This window comes from Labrus mixtus, chromosome 15 (genome assembly GCF_963584025.1).
Source record: "Labrus mixtus chromosome 15, fLabMix1.1, whole genome shotgun sequence".
Lineage (NCBI taxonomy): Eukaryota > Metazoa > Chordata > Actinopteri > Labriformes > Labridae > Labrus > Labrus mixtus.
In genome coordinates, this window is record NC_083626.1 from 28,568,271 (window position 1) to 28,575,770 (window position 7,500).

A 7,500-nucleotide genomic window follows, 5' to 3' on the forward strand; every position below is an offset into this window, starting at 1 on the left:
ATTCAAAGATGCAGCAGTGTTCTTCTTTTACATCACTGAGACTACAGGGAGACACTGAGGACCACTATCTACGGAGAGCCTGAAGGGACAAAATAACATAAAATAATCATGATTAACTAGTTAGTGCTGACAGCCCAATCTCGTCTCATTTATAAACTGAACATAAACATCTAATTAAGCGTCTTAGAATCAGAAAACAGAAATGTGACTCAGTCTGATAAAATCAACAACAACACATGTAGTCATCGTTTCTACACAAATCAATCAATCACCTCACCTTGTACCTGGGTTCATAAGAGCTCCAGTCGTTCCCTCCTGTGGTCATCCAGCATCTCAACACCAACCACAGAACTGCTGTTAGCGTTTAGCCTTTAGCTGCTAACCGCTAGTAGTAAGCTGGCAGCATGTAGCTGTAAGGTACTAGCTGTTAGCAGTTAGCTAATAACAGCTGATAGAACAGTTCCTCGGCCAGCCTGCAGAGGGAGTTGCTCAGTCTTCAGAGCGTCAGACCTAAAGAAGAAGATGAGACAGATTGAGAGCCAATCAGAAGTCATCACAACAACATGATAAGATTCAAAAGTTTAGCCTATAAAATCAAAACACATATTAAATATTTGTTTCTCATAAATACTGTAGTTTGTGTAATTTGTGTCTGCTTCAAACCGAAAATAATCTGTACCAACCTCAACCTTTTATTAGAAAGTTAAAGGTGTGTTTTGGTTAGAGGGAGAGGCGGGGCTTAAATACAGCAGCTCCACCAGCCAATCTTTACTCCACAGACTCTGGCTCTAAACGTTCAATATGTCAGCAAAGGGTATTTAGGCTTCACTTCAGCACAACCGGACGAGATAGGGGCACGTCGTCCATCTTTATGGACGTCACTGGAGAGCAACGATATGACCAAAACTGCACATCACACACTGACAGATTCATCAACAACAACCAGAGACGCTGGAAATATCTCACCCTCAAACATGACATAAACTGTAAGAAACATGGAGGACGACGGGCAGGAAGAATTGGTGATTGCATTGGACTTCTTTTAGCTTTGGCTAAAGACCTGAAGACGGTGTAAACATTCAGTACATGTCACAGAGCGAGCTGGAGGAGGTAAAAATGTATTTGCTGCAGTTGTTGTTCTTCCTTCTTCAGTCAGCTCGCTTCACATCTGGCCATCGTTTTGTTCACGTTTCATTCTCGTATGATTTGAAATCCTTGTGACTTCATTCTTAACGCACCTTACACCAAAGGAACATCTGACGAGATCATCTTCAGAACCATCAAAACACCTGGACTTTGATTAGATTTGTCTGAAGGAGATAGTCAGACCAAAAAATCAGCCTGATTGTCTTGTCGGTTGTTCCCCGCTCAAGATCTGCTGTCTGAGGAAAAACTTAGAAAGAACGACGAGTTCAGACACGTCTATCTCAACACATCACACACACACACACACACACACACACACACACACACACACACACACACACACACACACACACACACACACACACACACAGAGAGGTCTTTCTGCAGACACAACAGTGTGATATCTTCAAAAAGGAACTTTATCTGTGATCTCTGCGAGTCAGTAAACACAGACCCCTGCTCTGTGATTGGCTGCAGGGTATCAGCTGCTACAGGAGACGCTCCTAAGCTTTTATTACAAAAAAAACCCAAAACATACCAAAATCAACACAATGATCTGAACGATGTCTGTTATATAAGTACACCACACAGCATACTGGTGACCTTTGACCCTGAGAACAGGAAGTGTTGCCCAACAGGATAGAGGAAACGGGAAACGAGCGATGAAAACCCGGAAACCGGTGAGAGAGGAGTGATGTCATCCCCAGGGCTCCCACACAGAAAGAGAACTGACTGTACATGTACTGTGATGAAAACTCAGACTGAGGCACGTCCCTGTATTTAAACTTCCCCTTGCCTCTATTCATAACCTGTAAAACCACAGAAGAAGACAGCTACCTGCACATAGAGAACTCATATCTGTACACACATACGGCCCCACAGAGGGAGAGCAAGACATCCTATCTCCAAACGATAAAGAAAACTAGTTCATGCATTTGTTACCTCCAGGTTGGGTTATTATAATTCTCTTTTATCAGGCTGCCCTGGAAAGTCTCTAAAGACTCTTCAGCTGGTCCAAAAAGCTGCAGCTCGTGTACTGACTAGAACTAAGAAAAGCTCCGCACTGGCTCCCTAAAAAACCTAGAAAATAATTTAAAATCCTTCTTCTCACTTACAAAGCTCTAAATGGCCAGGCACCATCTTATCTTGAAGAGATAATAGTGCCGTACAACCCTTCAAGAATGTTATGCTACCAGAATGCAGGCCTTCTCGTGGTACCTACAGTCTCTAAATGTACTATGGAAGGTAGAGCCTTCAGTTATCAGGCCTTCTCGTGGTACCTACAGTCTCTAAATGTACTATGGAAGGTAGAGCCTTCAGTTATCAGGCCTGCTCGTGGTACAGTCTCTAAATGTACTATGGAAGGTAGAACCTTCAGTTATCAGGCCTTCTCGTGGTACCTACAGTCTCTAAATGTACTATGGAAGGTAGAGCCTTCAGTTATCAGGCCTGCTCGTGGTACAGTCTCTAAATGTACTATGGGAGGTAGAGCCTTCAGTTATCAGGCCTTCTCGTGGTACCTACAGTCTCTAAATGTACTATGGGAGGTAGAGCATTCAGTTATCAGGCCTGCTCGTGGTACCTACAGTCTCTAAATGTACTATGGAAGGTAGAGCCTTCAGTTATCAGGCCTGCTCGTGGTACCTACAGTCTCTAAATGTACTATGGGAGGCAGAGCCTTCAGTTATCAGGCCTGCTCGTGGTACAGTCTCTAAATGTACTATGGGAGGTAGAGCCTTCAGTTATCAGGCCTGCTCGTGGTACCTACAGTCTCTAAATGTACTATGGGAGGTAGAGCCTTCAGTTATCAGGCCTGCTCGTGGTACCTACAGTCTCTAAATGTACTATGGGAGGTAAAGCCTTCAGTTATCAGGTCTGCTCGTGGTACCTACAGTCTCTAAATGTACTATGGGAGGTAGAGCATTCAGTTATCAGGCCTGCTCGTGGTACCTACAGTCTCTAAATGTACTATGGGAGGTAGAGCCTTCAGTTATCAGGCCTGCTCGTGGTACCTACAGCCTCTAAATGTACTATGGGGGTAGAGCCTTCAGTTATCAGGCCTGCTCGTGGTACAGTCTCTAAATGTACTATGGGAGGCAGAGCCTTCAGTTATCAGGCCTGCTCGTGGTACAGTCTCTAAATGTACTATGGGAGGTAGAGCCTTCAGTTATCAGGCCTGCTCGTGGTACCTACAGTCTCTAAATGTACTATGGGAGGTAGAGCCTTCAGTTATCAGGCCTGCTCGTGGTACAGTCTCTAAATGTACTATGGGAGGTAGAGCATTCAGTTATCAGACCTGCTCGTGGTACCTACGGTCTCTAGATGTACTATGGGAGGTAGAGCATTCAGTTATCAGGCCTGCTCGTGGTACGGTCTCTAAATGTACTATGGGAGGTAGAGCATTCAGTTATCAGACCTGCTCGTGGTACCTACAGTCTCTAAATGTAACATGGCAGGTAGAGCCTTCAGTTATCAGGCCTGCTCGTGGTACCTACAGTCTCTAAATGTACTATGGGAGGTAGAGCCTTCAGTTATCAGGTCTGCTCGTGGTACCTACAGTCTCTAAATGTACTATGGGAGGTAGAGCCTTCAGTTATCAGGCCTGCTCGTGGTACCTACAGTCTCTAAATGTACTATGGGAGGTAGAGCCTTCAGTTATCAGGCCTGCTCGTGGTACCTACAGTCTCTAAATGTACTATGGGAGGTAGAGCCTTCAGTTATCAGGCCTGCTCGTGGTACCTACAGTCTCTAAATGTACTATGGGAGGTAGAGCATTCAGTTATCAGGCCTGCTCGTGGTACAGTCTCTAAATGTACTATGGGAGGTAGAGCCTTCAGTTATCAGGCCTGCTCGTGGTACCTACAGTCTCTAAATGTACTATGGGAGGTAAAGCCATCAGTTATGAGGTCTGCTCGTGGTACCTACAGTCTCTAAATGTACTATGGGAGGTAGAGCCTTCAGTTATCAGGCCTGCTCGTGGTACCTACAGTCTCTAAATGTACTATGGGAGGTAGAGCCTTCAGTTATCAGGCCTGCTCGTGGTACCTACAGCCTCTAAATGTTCTATGGGAGGCAGAGCCTTCAGTTATCAGGCCTGCTCGTGGTACAGTCTCTAAATGTACTATGGGAGGTAGAGCCTTCAGTTATCAGGCCTGCTCGTGGTACCTACAGTCTCTAAATGTACTATGGGAGGTAGAGCCTTCAGTTATCAGGCCTGCTCGTGGTACCTACAGTCTCTAAATGTACTATGGGAGGTAGAGCATTCAGTTATCAGGCCTGCTCGTGGTACAGTCTCTAAATGTACTATGGGAGGTAGAGCATTCAGTTATCAGACCTGCTCGTGGTACCTACGGTCTCTAAATTTACTATGGGAGGTAGAGCATTCAGTTATCAGGCCTGCTCGTGGTACAGTCTCTAAATGTACTATGGGAGGTAGAGCCTTCAGTTATCAGGTCTGCTCGTGGTACCTACAGTCTCTAAATGTAACATGGGAGGTAGAGCCTTTAGTTATCAGGCCTGCTCGTGGTACCTACAGCCTCTAAATGTTCTATGGGAGGTAGAGCCTTCAGTTATCAGGCCTGCTCGTGGTACAGTCTCTAAATGTACTATGGGAGGTAGAGCCTTCAGTTATCAGGCCTGCTCGTGGTACCTACAGTCTCTAAATGTACTATGGGAGGTAGAGCCTTCAGTTATCAGACCTGCTCGTGGTACAGTTTCTAAATGTACTATGGGAGGTAGAGCATTCAGTTATCAGGCCTGCTCGTGGTACAGTCTCTAAATGTACTATGGGAGGTAGAGCATTCAGTTATCAGACCTGCTCGTGGTACCTACGGTCTCTAAATGTACTATGGGAGATAGAGCCTTCAGTTATCAGACCTGCTCGTGGTACCTACAGCCTCTAAATGTACTATGGGAGGTAGAGCCTTTAGTTATCAGGCCTGCTCGTGGTACAGTCTCTAAATGTACTATGGGAGGTAGAGCCTTCAGTTATCAGGCCTGCTCGTGGTACCTACAGCCTCTAAATGTACTATGGGAGGTAGAGCCTTCAGTTATCAGACCTGCTCGTGGTACAGTCTCTAAATGTACTATGGGAGGTAGAGCCTTCAGTTATCAGGCCTGCTCGTGGTACCTACAGTCTCTAAATGTACTATGGGAGGTAGAGCATTCACTTATCAGGCCTGTTCGTGGTACAGTCTCTAAATGTACTATGGGAGGTAGAGCATTCAGTTATCAGGCCTGCTCGTGGTACCTACAGCCTCTAAATGTACTATGGGAGGTAGAGCCTTCAGTTATCAGGTCCCTCTTCTTTGGAATCATCTACCAGGAGGCCAGCCCCCCTGTGTACTTTTAAGAATAGACTTAAAGGGTTCCTTTTTTGGTAGAGCTTATAATTAGGGCAGGCCCAGGCTTAGACCAGCTTCTCGTTGTGCTGCTATAGGCTTAGACTGACAGGGGACATTGAGCTCCTGTGGTCTTTTTATGTGGACTTTTAATTAATCTGTCTTGTGAACAGTGTTTACTAACTTTTCCTTGGACCACGTGGTAATATTCCGAATCTTGTGAGTGTTTTGCTTATGAACATTTTTGTCTTAGGGACTGTCTTGGACTTTCTAATCCAAAGCATGAATCTGGTTCTGCTCGCGACATCTGCCTGTTCAACAAGAGTCTGGTTCTGATCCAAGACTTCGGTCTGGACCTGTTGTTTATGCAAAGTATCTGCAGGAAACATTTGTCATGAATTAGTGCTGTACAAATCAAGAGTGATTGAGTGATCGATTGTTTAAAGGGGGGTTGGGTGTCATTCCCCACCTTCCCCCCACTGTTGTGTTCAGCTTCAGTCCTTACATTAACGTCAGATCATTGTCATGGTAACCAGCTCATAGTCTTCGACAAAGAGTTGAAGATCACCCACACACACACACACACGCGCACACACACACACACACACCATGGGGGATGTAGGGCTGCAGCTGCAGACAAAGAGATGCAAATACAGAGTTTAAATATTCAACAGAGTTACAGTGTGTGTGCGCGTGTGTGTGTGTGTGACTGTGTGTGACTGTGTGTAGCTCCTCAAACCAAACACAGAGATTTTGAAACTGTCTTCTTTCTGCGCACCACCCGACCATCCAGCCTCGGTGTGTTACACGTTAAAGCCGGAGGTAAGCTGTGTAATGTATCTAACGCCGCCTTCAATAAGCTCTCTGAAGTACAGGGGGCGCTGTGTTCTTGCTCGGGTTGTCTGATCCATCTTAGCACTTAGTTGTGTGAGCCATTTGATTTCATGAAGTCAGAATTTCCGAGTTACCGGTTTGAAACGTCATCAGGAACAACCCATCAGAATTCCCACTCCTAAACTCGGCGCAACTTCAGTAGCCCGAGTCCAACATGGCCGCTACGTGCATCAACAATGATGTTTAAGGTGTTTTGACGAGCAGCTGAATCCTCTTATTGTGTCATTAAATCAATTAAATTCAAATTCAACTAAGTTCAGTCGTATAGAAAGCATCAGTCTGACACAGCCTGCATGAAGAACAAAAACAAAGCACACACACACACACACGTATAACATATCAACATCCAAAGTGCATTCAAAAAGTTCAGAGTGAAGCCATAACAAACGATGCACGACAGATTATCAATAAATAATGCTAAAGATTCTGGGGTTAAAAATGAATAAACATATCTGTGGACATGTTGTCAGGTGTTAGCGAACAAAACAAAGGTACAGCTGGAGACGTCCATGTTGCTTGTCCGACTTGGCAAATGGAACGCGGTTAACTCGAGATCCGAGTGCCGAGCTAAATGGAACGCACCATAAGAGCGGGATTTGGACATTAATGGATGTGAGATCGGAGAAGAATCAGACTCTGAACCACAAACTGCTCCAACCTGATGACCTCACACAGGTAACTCACCTGAGAGCCTCTGCAGCTTCAAACTCACAAACACAGCCCAACTTTAACCCAGTCTGACCCCATTTAACTCACCTTAACCCAGTCTAACTCACTTTAACCCAGTCTAACTCACTTTAACCGTCTAACTCAGGTTAAACCAGTCTAACTCACTTTAACCCAGTCTAACTCACTTTAACCCAGTCTAACTCAGGTTAACCCAGTCTAACTCACTTTAACCGTCTAACTCAGGTTAAACCAGTCTAACTCACTTTAACCCAGTCTAACTCACTTTAACCCAGTCTAACTCACTTTAACCCGGTCTAACTCAGGTTAACCCAGTCTAACTCACTTTAACCGTCTAACTCAGGTTAAACCAGTCTAACTCACTTTAACCCAGTCTAACTCAGGTTAACCCAGTCTAACTCACTTTAACCCAGTCTAACTCACTTTAACCCAG

General features: G+C 45.0%; 1 protein-coding gene across 3 annotated transcripts in view; it reads right to left on the bottom strand.

The window, feature by feature from the left end:
* Positions 1 to 7,500, bottom strand: part of ccdc120a (coiled-coil domain containing 120a) — a 27,271-nt gene that overhangs the window by 9,099 nt on the left and 10,672 nt on the right. For 2 of the 3 annotated variants that reach the window (XM_061058394.1, XM_061058395.1), the window contains one exon: positions 278 to 510. The gene's annotated coding sequence lies outside the window, so the exon portion shown is untranslated. The remainder of the gene's footprint in view (positions 1 to 277; positions 511 to 7,500) is intronic. The other variant, XM_061058396.1, reaches the window with a different exon arrangement.